The following is a 14920-nucleotide window of genomic DNA, read 5'->3' as shown; positions in this document are numbered from 1 at the left end:
TGAAGCTACGAAATTGATCCTTATTGTGATATACTGCTGATGGCTTGTCTGAATGTCTGTATATTAGTTCAGCTTCTACCTCCCGCCTTCTTCGACCTTCGTTCCCTTCCTTCTTCCCTTGAGTGTTTATTTTCCGATCGATCCACGGCCGTCGCTGGGGGCGTCACCCTCGCAGCGTTCATTATTCACCGAGAATTTGTTCTATGATCCGTCGCCGCCACTTTGTTATACCTCGCGTGTCGGGGGCTCGTTTTATTTTTCTCTCTATCAACGGGGTATCCAAGTGTGTGTGTGTGTGTGTGTGTGTGTGTGTGTGTGTGTGTGTGTGTGTGTGTGTGTGTGTGTGTGTGTGTGTGTGTGTGTGTGTGTGTGTGTGTGTGTGTGTGTGTGTGTGTGTGTGTGTGTGTGTGTGTGTGTGTGTGTGTGTGTGTGTGTGTGTGTGTGTGTGTGTGTGTGTGTGTGTGTGTGTGTGTGTGTGTGTGTGTGTGTGTGTGTGTGTGTGTGTGTGTGTGTGTGTGTGTGTGTGTGTGTGTGTGTGTGTGTGTGTGTGTGTGTGTGTGTGTGTGTGTGTGTGTGTGTGTGTGTGTGTGTGTGTGTGTGTGTGTGTGTGTGTGTGTGTGTGTGTGTGTGTGTGTATTGCAAGCTTGCCTGTTTACCCATTTGCTTAATTGTAAGCAGTCAACTGGCTGTTGTGCAATTTAGGAACGATTCTCGTTAACAATAATTATAGACATCAATTATGAGTTCCGAGTAATGGCTTGATTCACTTAATTATTTTTTGGCCAATCAATTTATATTTTGTCAGACAGGAATGTAGGGGTATAGCCGGGCGGGTCAGGTAGATAGACCGAAGTAACGTTGGTATTCATATTATATTAACCAATGATAACAGACTCTACTCCTATAATGACATTCTCTTTTACTAATATCACGGCAAAGGATGTGGGTCAAGGTCACGTCATTGTGTTAGAAGGGAGGGCAAAGGTAAGGCTCGTATACATTTTTACTCCTAATAGCACGTCTTCCACAACATGCGTTAAAAGAAATGTAAATATAGTCTGCCGGATAATCGAGTTTTCAGCTTAGAAACAATATCTGATTATTTTTATTGTTTAAGCATTCTCTAATGGAAAATGATAAATTCAAGTAGAGCAAGAATTACTTGACGAATTATAGCAAATGTGCACAAAAAATAAATTGTAAATCGCAAATCCAAGATGACCATGGAATTTAGACCCTCCCTCTACAAAGTTGATAAGCAATACTAATAATAAAAAAATAGATAACTCGTTATACATGGATAGCAACGTTTTCAAAGTTATATTTATCTGTGTTTATGGTTGTTAAGTCAATATTGTCAAAAGTATTAGCGGAAGTATGGTGCCTCTGCCCAGTGGCATTTTTCAAAGAATACTTTTTTTTTTTTACCAAGGGTGAGCCACTTTCCACCTTCAGTAGTGTTTCTAGCCACGGTCCTCAATTTCTAATGCTCCGCTGCAGCACATCAGGGGACAGCACCCAGTAGACGTTTATACTAAAAAAAATTGTCTTTTATTCCATTTCACCATTTTACAGTATTTTTGTACACTGGCAAAAGAGACTCCTTTCAGCATGCGAGTGTGCACTATTCTCATTGTGCCCGAGTAATGTCTCAGTTTGCCGCTCCTGGGATGCACAGACTCGCGGTTCATTCTAAGCACGCCCAGATCACGTGTTTCGCACTTCACCATCACTTTTGGGCCCATGTCCGCACCATAGAGCTCAAGCGTACACTCAACTGAGCACTCACACGCCTTAAATACATTTTGCAAGAAAATACCATCCTCTAATGTTCTCTTATCAGTAAGAGACGTACACTCATCTTCATTCACTACGGTCCATGAAATCATTCATTACTAAAGAATAGTAAATTCTTTTTATGTGCAGGTGTTGGCACACCTGAGTCACATGCGAGTGTCGTGGTGGGATCAGCTGATCGGCCAGCCTCCTCACCAGGTTCAACACATCAATTGCTCGCTCGCTCTCTTTCTTCTTTCCCTTCCCAGGACAGCCTTCCTGTTTCTCCTTTTTGTTTGGTCGATGCCACCCATCCTATACACAAAATAAATCATGAATACAAACGAAAAAGCACACGATAATATATAACACAGATTAATCCCAACCGCGAGTCGCCACGCTGACGCGACGCTGCCTCTCCACGTATGCGAAAACCAGTGGCGCTTGATCCACGAAGCAGCCACCAGGTGCGGGGGTGTTGTTTCATGTACGATTATTCTATTGGGATGAAATATAAGTCCAGAAGCTTTAAAATAAGAAATGAAAAGATAATACAAAACAGGTATTGCGTCCTCAGCCATAGGTTAGCAAAACCGCGTGGATAATGTTTCTTCAAATATATTCAGTAAAAATAGTAAAAGATGTTCCACTGCGCTCGGCTTTCGGCAGCGTTTTGCCAACAGGTGAAATGATTGCTCCGCGTGTCTTCCTCATATCCTGATAAATATCGATTTCCGACCTGAACCAAACCTTCACCCGGAAGCTCGTAACACTGCTCCCACGAGACGAAGCCAGGATAAATTTACAAATGAATGGTCACTTTTGGTCAGAGAGGTTTTTTGATAGTCACCCTTTGAAAGAGTTCAAGTCACAGGAAGGAGGAAGTACTGGCCATTTATTGACACTAAAGTACAACGTAATAACCGAACAAACATTCACATCAGATATCAGGTTACTATTTAGCTTTAGAGAATATCAAACTTTGCCTTGTGGGTGGAATATTAATGCTAAACCCGGCAAAGCAACAGCCTGCAAGAGACTGTCGCTTTACAATGACTTACCGCAAGGGATTGTAACATGAACCTGCGAAATGACAAACCGGGGTAGATTATGCAGTCAAAGAGTCCCAGGAATTGATGTTAACGTAGCAACTCGGGTCGAAGGTGATTGTGCTGTTCCTGATACATAAACCCGTGGAAAGGGAGAGGAAAAATGACGTAGATGAAGGAAACGGTGGTGGAGGAATAGTAAACGAGGTGAGGGAAAAGAAAGAGGAGGGGGAGGAGAGGGTGAAGGAGGGAAAGGATGAAGGAAAGAGAGAATATTTAACAGAGGAAAGGGGGATGGAGGAAACAACTAAAAGGGGGGAAAGGAGGATGAGGAGAAGGAGAGGAGACATAATGGAGAAAAGGATGGAGGAGAAGGGGGGGAAGAGTGAAGGAAGGAGATAACACACAATAGAGGAAAGGGTGAAGGAGGAAACAACGAAAAGAGGGGAAAGGAGGAGGAGGAGAAGGAGAGGAGACAAAATGTAGGAAAGGATGGAGGAGAAGGGGGGAAGAGTGAAGGAAGGAGATAACACGCAATAGAGGAAAGGATGAAGGAGGAAAGTGAATGAAAAGAGAGAAATAACCTGCAAAATACTTGTTAATAAACGCTGAAAAATGGCTAACCACGTAATTGGCTTCCACGCTTTGACTCTCTATCGTGTGTTCTAGGAAAGGTTTTGTCGTAACTTCATAAACAACTTTCGTTCCCGAGTTGTGATTCTGTGAAATTAACTACGCCAATCCTTTTACAACACACACACACACACACACACACACACACAGCAAGGCCAGACACAACAGAATAAGTGGAAGGAAATACCGTCGGGGAAATGATGAGGTAAAGGAAATTGTATAAGGAAATCCCAAGTGTATTAATGTTCCATCCTTCTGACAGGTGAATAAAATGATCAAAAATGTTTGTTACTACAGGATAAGCGGAAATATTTCATCGTTTAATAAAGTAAACGGAAAAGTATTGAAGAAAGTGATTAAGGAGGAGATTCTGCCCATTTATTGACATTAAAGTACAACGTAATAACCAAACAAACAATCACACCATAATATTAGGTTACTATTTAGCAGATAACATAACGTAGACTGTGACTGATTAGCGACACAACACAATTCTGACATCCCTTTCTTTTTTTCATAAGACATAAGACATAAGACAAAAATAATGGCACACCTCACCCTCAACACGTAAGACTCAAACCATCGTACGACATTCTATGCGTTCACGAAAAAGAGGAAACTGAGACATTCGGATAACGTAAAATGCGTCATCCTTTGAAGTGTGAAGATAAGAAAGAGAGTGTCAGTAGGGAACAAGCGGAAATACTTCATCCTTCAACAAAACAAAAGCTATTGAAGAGAGCGATTGTTACGACAGGACAAACAAATAACGCGATTGTTTAGCGAATATAATAAGGAAAGTATATGTTAGCACTGGACAAGCGGAAATGTTACACTACTCAGTACAACAAATGAAAATACTATTGAAGAAAGCGATTGTTAGGACAGGACAAACAGATAACGCGATTGTTTAGCGAATATAATAAGGAAAGTACCTATATGTTAGCACTGGACAAGCGGAAATGTTACACTGCTCAGTACAACAAATGAAAATACTATTGAAGAAAGCGATTGTTAGGACAGGACAAACAGATAACGTGATTGTTTAGCGATTATAATAAGGAAAATATATGTTAGCACTGGACAAGCGGAAATGTTACACTGCTCAGTACAACAACGAAAATACTACTGAAGAAAGCGATTGTTACGACAGGACAAACAGATAACGTCGTGATTGTTTAGCGAATATAATAAGGAAAATATATGTTAGCACTGGACAAGCGGAAATATTACACCGTTTATTCAGTACAACAAACGAAAATATTACTGAAGAAAGCGATTGTTAGGACAGGACAAACAGATAACGTGATTGTTTAGCGAATATAATAAGGAAAATATATGTTAGCACTGGACAAGCGGAAATATTACACCGTTTATTCAGTACAACAAACGAAAATACTACTGAAGAAAGCGATTGTTAGGACAGGACAAACAGATAACGTCGTGATTGTTTAGCGAGCCGAGTGGAGAGCAGGAGTCCGTACAATCAATCCTACTAATGCTTTCTTCTAATCCTTCCATCCTTCCATAGCGGAGTAAGCCAGAAAGGAAAGTGAAGAGAGTGCCCGTCCCTTCACTCACGCCCTCCTGACGCTCATTCCTATTCACCTTCAGTCATGTTCGCGGCTGTGACGGACGTGTGTGTTATGTATGTATGTATGTATGTATGTATGTATGTATGTGTGTTTGTATGTTTGTATGTATGTACGTGCACACTCTCGCCCTCTCTTGTGTGCTGTGTGTATCGCCTGTTTTTTTAAATATTCGCAGTTCCGTTCTTTATTGTTATCTGTTTATTAGTGTTCTTTCTTTGCTTTCTCTTTTTCTTTGTGCTTGTTTATATTTATCTTTGTTCTTCTTTATCTCTGTCTATTTGTATGTCAGTCTGTAAGTCTAGTTATCTATCCGCGCGCGCGCACACACACACACACCGTGGCGTTACTGGTAGAGCGCTGCGCTGCCACGCTTCACCGTCTGACAGGGCGGCGGTTCGAGCCACCTCAGGCCGGATTATTTCTGTTGACTGGGAGTGGTTACTGTCCCCCCTTGAACAAGGGAGATGGGGTGTGGTGTGTGAGGTCCTGGCAGTACCCAGAGATCGACGATAACGGGCACTTGCTCATGTCGGGAGGGTACCTGCTGGCGATTACGAGTCCACCACGTTATCAGGCCGTGGTGAATTACACAACGTGGTTGTGATCAGGTCCCTGTGGCATCGATGTGGTCAGTTAACCCAATTTTGAGAGGTTAATCCTGATAGCCACGACCACATACTCGCCACATATGATAATGATGAGGCCAGAGATCATATTCCGCAAGGCTATAGACACAGTAGTAGAGTGAGCATGATCTGTTACTACATTATCTGTACTACTACTACTACTACTACTACTACTTCTAATACTAATACTAATACTAATACTAATAATAATAATCTATACTGCTTATTTGTACTACTAAACTATGATGATCTATACTACTACTACCACTACTACTATTACTACTATAGTCGGCCCAAATTAGCTTGGCCAATTTGCACCGAGAAGCCCCTCCCCATTCTGGCTAAGCTCCGCTCCCCTTTCACCTGATTGGCTGTTGATGACATCATAGATTGTATCAAAGACACGTACCAAATATATATGATTGAGATAATCTAGCTTCTTTCATGATTAAAAAATATTCGAAACTTAATTGAATAACGACACTACTTAAACAATCAATGACATCACTTAAGAAACAAAGTACAATCATAATACTGCAAGTTTTCAAGGGAGAACGGGCCCTGCAAAACGAGCACTGAAGGCGATGATAGTAGGCTGTCTATAAAGTAATGCACACTTTCCGTCATTATTTCCTACATAGCTCATTCACATAGGCATACCAAATATAATCACATAAAAAAATATACTCTATAATAACTGAATACAGGTAGGAATCATTGTATTGAGGAATAAGATATGTATCTGTGGCTTGGAGCGACGGGTAGGCTATGTACGGTCAGCGCAACGGCCACAGATACGAAACTTATTCCTCAATACAATGATTCCTACTTGTATGAAGCTACTGTAGAATTTATATTTTTTATGTGATTATATTTGGTATGCCTACTACTGCTGCTGCTGCTGCTACTACTACTACTTGCATTTTGACGAGCCCTAACCACCTTTCCATTGGCAATCTCGTGATGTAAAGGGATGGATTTATCTTTTCTCTCCTCGTTCATGCATCGTAGCTTTTCACATTTCCCCGAGCGGATATTTGCCTGAACAAACGCCAGTAAAGTGAACGCCTCATTTCCTGAACACAAACAGGACCAAAGGGAGGGAGAGATGCAGGGTAGAACGCTTTCCTCCCTCCCTCCTCTCCCCTCCTCATCGTTTTCCTTAGTTCCCCTTTCGTGCTTATTTGCTTCCTCCAGTATCCCTTTCCCTCTCTTCAATCTCGTGTTCTCTCGTTCTTTTTTCCCCTCCTAGCTCGTCCTCCTTCGGCCTTTCCTCTATCTTGTCTCCTCATCTTCCTTGTCCTTCCTCCTCCTCCTGCTCCGCCCTTTTCTCCATCTCATCTCTTTCGTTCTCCCATTCTCCCCTTTTTTTGTTCATTTTTCCTCCTACACTTTTCCATCACTTATTTTTTTACCTTCTCCTATCCCTTCCTCCTCCTTCATCTCTTCCTCTATCTTCCTTCCCCTCTATCTTCTTTTCTCTCACATCGTTCACTCTTCCTCCTCCATCTACGCCTCCTCTCCCTTTTCCTTTTTTGTCCCTCCTTCTCTCCCTCCCTTCCTTCACGCCCTTATGCTCTCTTTCTCTCTCCATCTCTCCTTCCTGTCCCTCATCTCTTCACTCCATGCTTGCCATTCGCTTTCACTTGCCTTCCACTTCATCGAACCTTTCCTTTCTCACCTCCTCTTGCCCTCATTCACCTATTACTTACTTTCCCTTTCATTCACATCCACCACTTGTATTACTTCTGTCTTTTGCCTTTCTCTCTGCAACTTACTTTCCCTTTCTTCATCGTATTTCTCCTCGCCATGTCTGTACTTTTCCCTCTTCCCTTTTTTTCCCTTCCTTGGACGTATTTTTTCTCCACCTCAAGACGTATTTTTTTTTTTTTTTTTTTTTTTGCTTCTATACTGAACGTTACAAAAAATATAAAAGTAAAGTTGGTTGAGAACTTCATACACACACACACACACACACACACACACACACACACACACACACACACACACCTGTCAGCGCAGCATTTCGAAGCCCCAATACATGTGTTCGAAAAAGCTCGCGTACAAGTTCTTGGGTCTGTCATGAGTGTTTTAATGAGTCTAGTGTGATGCGTTGATAAGGGATTTGCTCCATTTCCGGAAAACAACACATAACCATGATAATGTAACTAATAATCTCCTCCATCCCTTTAAAAATTGTCGTGACGAGAACCCGAAGTGACTCAGAATTCGGAACTTCGGCTCAATTTTGGGAACATGAGTCAGGACGAAAAATGTTGTGATGCGAGTGTGTAGGAATTTGATAAGAGGGGAACTGTTGTCATTTGAAGGGCCTGCGTGTGAGAGCTAAGTAAAGGGTGCAAAGGTTGGAAGGGTCAGGGAGGAGGAGAAAAAAAAAAAAAGTAAATGACAAGTGTTCTTATTTATTACTTTATTCCCTTTAATTCAGTTCTTCCTCCTCTAATGTCTTCTCTCCACCCCTCACTTGTTTCTCCTCCCCTTCTCTCTCTCTCTCTCTCTCTCTCTCTCTCTCTCTCTCTCTCTCTCTCTCTCTCTCTCTCTCTCTCTCTCTCCTTTCCTTTTCTTATCAGGTATCGTAACACACACACACACACACACACACACACACACACACACACACACACACACACACACACACACACACCTGTCAGTTTCATATAACTTTATTCGCTAATTTATCTCTCAGCTCGATATTCAATTAATGCTACGTCCCTTACCTGAAAAAGTTAGAATTACACCTGAACGTTGAAAAATAATTACAGGTGTGCCAGGGATAATAACGGACGTGTACGGTTACAAGGAAGGAGTTTGGGTATGTCGTTTTGTCTTACATGGTTAGGACTAGAAGTTGTTGTTTCGTGTATAAGTCAGGCTTGATCGATTCTGTGTAGATAAGTTTGATTTACCTGGATATATTTTGTGCATAAGCTCGTTCGCCATACGTAGGAGTTTTACTAAGGCTCGTATTTTAAAACATTTCGTCTTCCAAGTTCACATATTTGCCAAAGCTTTCATATGAGTTTAGGGCATTTCCAGGAGTAGTTTTATGACCCTTGTGGTAGTTTAACCCTTCCTCAGTACCATGAGCCTAAAGAAACACTCGTTAGAACTCGACTGATCACTTCTCTGACCTTTAGAAATAGTTGATGTGAGAAGCGAAAATGTCTTATGATACCGACCTAAGTGTGCTCGTCTAACCTTACATGGCTAGGAATTAAGTTGATGTTTCGTGGATAAGTAAAGTCAGGTTTGATCGATTCTGCATTAAAGTTTTGTCTGGTCCAGAGATTTTGGGTACTTGTCCGTTGACCTTAACTCAGATTTATCACCGGAGTAAAATTGTGAAACTGGTGGAGAGGTGTCAAAGACTGAGCGGTGTAATTGCTTCCTCTTTATCTTATCGGATGTGAATGGCAGTGATAAGTGTTAAGGAAATTACTAAGGGTTGCAGTAACACATGACTGGGAGGTGACTAGCGTATATCAGATAGCGATGTAGGAGGAGTGATAGGAAGCAATTAGCGAGAACTCGACAGATAAAAGAAGAACGTAATTTTTATTTGTATGCGGCTTTCCAATGTTGGAATGAGAACCTTTTGATGATACACAAAGATTCACACTTCTCGAATTCAGATGTTTTCATAATTCTTGATTCCGATACCCTACGCCCCTTTCCACCCAGCAGTGAATGGGTACCAGGTATTAATCGGGGGTTGTGTCCCGTCTCCTGGGGTCTGTTCCCTTCTCCTATAATTCCTTCCCCCTCCTGTCTCTCTCCGGCATATGACCACAGATGTTGCGCCGACTAAACGAAACTTTCCAACTTTTTTTCATAATTCTTGAGAGTATTTATGAGCGGGAACTTGATTTAGTGAAGAACGTGATTTTTTTTTCTTTATCAGTATAGTTCACCAAAGTAGGAATCACCGTTGTCAGATTATCGTACTCAGAGCCAAGTATTTATCGGATTCTGACGCCTAACTATTGTCAAGAAATATCAGGATCTAATTCTTTTAACGATAACTATAAATGAGTTTCGTTATTGGAGCCCAGAAGACAGTTTGGGGGTAGGAAGTCGGGAAATATAAGCGGCTGAGTACGACAATCCGGCAACGTTGGTAGGAAATTCACCGTTGCCAGATTATCGTACTCAGAGCATAGTATTTACCGGTTTCTGACGCCTAACTATTGCCAAGAAACATCAGGATCTAACTCTTTAAACGATAACTATAAATGAGTTTCGTTATTGGAGCCCAGAAGACAGTTTGGGGGTAGGAAGTCGGGAAATATAAGCGGCTGCATGAGTACGACAATCTGGCAACGTTGGTAGGAATGAGACCCCTTTATTAATGTTACAGAGAATCACACTTTGCGAATTCCGATATTTTCTTGTCTTGAGAGTAACAATTGGCGAGAACTCGAGAAAGTGAAGAATAACGAGATTTTAAAGTTTCTGTAGTTCACCAAAGAAAGAATGAGAGCCTTTTAACATTACAGAGAATCACACCGCGAATTCCGATGTTTTTTTTTAAGTCTTGAGCGTAACACTTTGCGAGAACTCGAGAAAGTGAAGAATGATGTGATTTTTAAGTTTCTGTAGTTCACCATAGAAAGAATGAGAGCCTTTTAACATTACAGAGAATCACACCGCGAATTCCGATGTTTTTTAAGTCTTGAGCGTAACACTTTGCGAGAACTCGAGAAAGTGAAGAATGATGTGATTTTTAAGTTTCTGTAGCTCACCAAAGTAGGAATAAGAGCCTTTCGACGTCACAGCGAATCGAACTTTCTTGAATTCAGATATTTCCTCACGCTTGCAATTATTTAATCACCTGTTTACATGGAGATGATGAATAACGAAGTGTATTCATAAATTATTACTTCTAACTATTTGACTGGATACTGACTAAGCATTTGATACTTTATAAGGAGGAAACGGAGCACACAAAAAAAGAGGAAACAGAAGCGTATATTTAATCTATCTAAATGTATATTAACTAAGCATTTCATACTTTATAAGGAGGAAACGGAGCACAAAAAAAAGAGGAAACAGAAGCGCATATTTAATCTATCTAAATGTATATTAACTAAGCATTTCATACTTTATAAGGAGGAAACGGAGCACAAAAAAAAGAGGAAACAGAAGCGTATATTTAATCTATCTAAATGTATATTAACTAAGCATTTCATACTTTATAAGGAGGAAACGGAGCACAAAAAAAAGAGGAAACAGAAGCGTATATTTAATCTATCTAAATGTATATTAACTAAACATTTCCACCTTCAAAAACAGAAAACAGAGCACTAAAGGAAGGTAAAGGGGAGGGAAAAGTTAATCTAGACACGGTGGCTTTCATGCGAGCTTTCATCAGACACGAAAATATTGACAATTGCTTACCTCGTGTGCTTACTTCTCATCACTGCAGACGGGGACTCGAACACACCTGGGGCTGGTCTGACAGGTGAGTGTGTGTGTGTGTGTGTGTGTGTGTGTGTGTGTGTGTGTGTGTGTGGGTGGGTGGGTGTGTTTAGCTCCCTCCACGTAGTTTTGATCCTGTTTGATGTTTGTTCTCCCCTTTATCCCACATGTCCTCAGCTTAATCCGTTCCAGGTATATTCACAGGTTTCGGTCGTCCTTGTCGGGGTGTTGAATCGTATCCTTGCCTAAAAAAAGAAGTGAATAGTGTTAGTGAGGCAATTAAATAAATGGTAGAGAGAATGGGATTAAAAGACTCGTTGATGGTATGAGCTGGTGGTATATGGGATGGGTTGATGGTGGTAGTGATAATAGTGGTGGTAATGGTGGTGGTAGGAGTGGAAATGGTAGATAGTACGGGATTGAAGTGCTTGTTAATGGCATGGTTTAGTAGTGTATGGAAGGAGTGAAGTTGTAGCAATGGTAGTAAACAGTATGACAAGTGATGAAAGGTGGTGAAGGAAACACGGGCTAGGGAACGAGTGTTTACTCCTGAATAGATTCAATTCACGGTAGAATGAAAAAGACAAGCAACTCCCGTTTCTGGACACACTGACAATAAGATCGGGAAGCACCGTAAAATTCAAAGTGTAGAGGAAACCCACCAATAAAAACGACTTCATACACTACCTCAGCGCTCATAGCAAGAGAACAAAAACGGGTGTAATCATAGGCTTTTTCCTGAGAGCGCTACGAATCTGCAGCCTCGAATTCCTTTCGGAGGAATTAGAATATATATTATAAGAAAAACTTTCACTAAGCTAGGCTACCCCAAAGGTCTTCTTTACATCGCAGAAGAAAAAGCTCGCAAGATCATCCGCCGCAAACAACAAAATGACAACACAAGATACCTGGTGGTGCCGCACTCGGACCTGACAGACAACCTCAGGAGAACTCTATTCGGTACAAACATACAAGTTGTGACAACCGCGGGCAAAGAGGCAAAAGACTTAGTGATCAAGAAGGCCGAGGTCACCAAGAATAATAAGAGCGTTATATACGAGATCCCCTGCAGCGGTTGCGACAACAAATATTACGGGGAAACCAGCAGGGGTCTCGCAACAAGGCTGAAAGAGCACAAAGCTGACCTTGAACACCACCGGGAAAAAAGTGCTCTAGTAAACCATGTAGACGAAAAAGGTCACCTGCCGAAGTGGAACGAGGCTAAAATTCTAAGAGAAAACATCTCAAGACAACACATGAAGGCCTATGAATCTATTTTCACCACCTTCAATAACAAACGAACAGGCGACGTAGTGTGGGCGAAAGCAGCAGCACATGTGGCCGTCAAGGACCAGAGAGGGAGTGGCGGATAGTGAGGTCCGAGTCACGCAACTCCCTCATTTTTGTATATAAGGCAGCTTACCCATCCTCTGAAGAAGCCCACTAAGGCGAAACTTGTCAGGAGTAAACACTCGCTCCCTAGCCCGTGTTTCCTTCACCACCTTTCATCATTCATCAATGGTAGTAATGGTGGTGTTGGGTATGGTGATGGTGGCGGTGATATTGTAGAAGGTATGGTATTTAATTGTGTGTGAATGGTATGGGTTAGTGATGGTAATGGTAATGGAATATGATTGTGGTATTTTATTTTACAACAAAGGATACAGCTCAAGCCTCAAGGGCACACAAAAAAAGTAAACAATAATAAAAAAAAGCCCGCTACTCGCTGCTCCCAAAAAGAATCTAAGGAGGTGGCCGAAAAGAGGTCAATTTCGGGAGTGGTGGTGGTGGTGGTGGTGGTGGCAACAATACCCTAACATAAAAAACGGAAGGGAACACCAAACAACTTATAAGATCTCGATTCCTCGCAACACTCACCACATAAAAAAAGTAACTCATTGGAATTCGGTAAAACTATATAGAGCACGTGACTATTATCGAATGCCCCACTAATAGAGATGAAAGAATGATGGCACTTGTTAACTCTTGCACTAGGGAGTTGGACAGCGTATGGAGGTAGGCGTGAGGTGGTGATGGTGAAGGTGGGGGAGGGGGAGAGGGGGGGGAATGGTGTTGGGTATCAAAGAGGAATAGTTATTAGTAGTTGTGGTAGAGGTGGTGGTGGTGGTGGTGGTGGGCGTGTTAGTGACTCAGGTGTCAGGTAAAAGGAATGGTAATTATCAACCTGGGGGGGATCAGGTGACACCATTACGTTGACCTTGATGCTTGTTCTCTCTCTCTCTCTCTCTCTCTCTCTCTCTCTCTCTCTCTCTCTCTCTCTCTCTCTCTCTCTCTCTCTCTCTCTCTCTCTCTCTCTCTCTCTCTCTCTCTCTCTCTCTCTCTATTCATTTATGTATATATATTTTGTTTTAGTGAGCGTTGTTGTTGTTATTTTTTTGTTGTTTACGATTTTTCAAGGGTTGCATTTCTATTGTATTTTTTTTTTCTTTTTTTTTTTTCGTTCATGTAATTTAAAACTTTCACTTCATTTTTCTAGTTCTTTTTTTTTATCAGCGAGGTTGTTTTGAAGGATGTCGAGAGTGTGTGTGTGTGTGTGTGTGTGTGTGTGTGTGTGTGTGTGTGTGTGTGTGCGTTATTATTTCATTATCAATATTGACGCCATCATCATCATCATCATTGGAGATCGATTCATGTAACAAAACAAACCTTATTGGAATTATTAGTCGTATTTTTTCCGTATATATTTTCATAACATTTTGTTAGCGATTATTTTCTCGCCACACGTTTCGCGCCTCTGTCAACACTGGGCTCGAGAAGGCAGTGTGAAATATAATGACATGACGAGTTTTTCTTCTTTTGCAGTAAAGGAAACAGCTCAAGGGCAAAAATATATAAGAGAAACTCCGCTCCGATAAAGAAAGCAGAAATGAGTAGGCAAAACAGAGGTCAATTTCAGAGTTCTCAATCATGCAGGAACCATTTGTGAACGATCTAGAATTGAAAACGTCTGGTAATCTTATTTTCGAGACAAGTGATGGGAAGAAAAATGACCAGAGGGTAAAAATCTATTACGTGAACTCTGGACGGAAAAACAACAACATTCGAGAAACACAAAATAGACACAACAGCTAAGGATTTTTTTTTTGAGACAAGTGATGGGAAGAAAAATGACCAGAGGGTAAAAATCCATTACGTGAACTCTGGACGGAAAAACAACAACATTCGAGAAACACAAAACAGACACAGAACAGCTAAGGAATCGAACACTGAAAAGAAAAAAAAAAAAAAAAAAAAAAAAGAAAAGCCGTTACATAGACAGATCTCCGCAGTGTACAGCGAGGAACAGACAGCAAGGCAAGGTAATGAGGGTCCGTAATTAACTTAAGTTCTCGACGCAAGGTAATGACAGTGGAACGACCTACACGAATTATCATCTGTCCCTTATCGTGCGGGATTACTCATGTTCTTTATCTCGGTCTCTAAATACCCATAGATTATTTACGGGTGCTTTTTTTTGTTCACTTATCTTCACCGTGTCTAGTGTGGGGACAAGGAAGGATACGAACTTGGCTCATGGGTCGACGGAGGTGTTCATTGCGCCACTACTGTTTCCTTTGCGATCCTTGAGGACAGGTTGAATTGTTTTATGATTCGGCTCTCAACGATTAGCAGCAGAAACAGAAAAAAGCATTAAGATTTTGTCGTGAAAAGATCGATTTTGTTCTCTTTCTTTTTTATGATGGATTTATTCTTTACTTTTTTTTTTCATTACGGTTGTTTTATGACTTCTTGTCTTTACACGCAAAGGAAGAAAGGAAGGAGGGAAGGAAGGAAAGAAGGA

The 14920-nt window shown here is 41.3% G+C and overlaps 1 long non-coding RNA gene across 1 annotated transcript in view; it reads right to left on the bottom strand.

The window, feature by feature from the left end:
- LOC126993717 (uncharacterized) overlaps window positions 1–14920 on the bottom strand; it is a 32229-nt gene that overhangs the window by 11817 nt on the left and 5492 nt on the right. Inside the window, exon 2 of the long non-coding RNA XR_007748198.1 lies at window positions 11098–11363. This is a non-coding gene — a long non-coding RNA (uncharacterized LOC126993717). The remainder of the gene's footprint in view (window positions 1–11097; window positions 11364–14920) is intronic.

The sequence above is a fragment of the Eriocheir sinensis genome, unplaced genomic scaffold (assembly GCF_024679095.1).
Source record: "Eriocheir sinensis breed Jianghai 21 unplaced genomic scaffold, ASM2467909v1 Scaffold658, whole genome shotgun sequence".
In the NCBI taxonomy this organism is placed as follows: domain Eukaryota; kingdom Metazoa; phylum Arthropoda; class Malacostraca; order Decapoda; family Varunidae; genus Eriocheir; species Eriocheir sinensis.
This window is presented reverse-complemented; position numbering and strand designations above follow the sequence as displayed.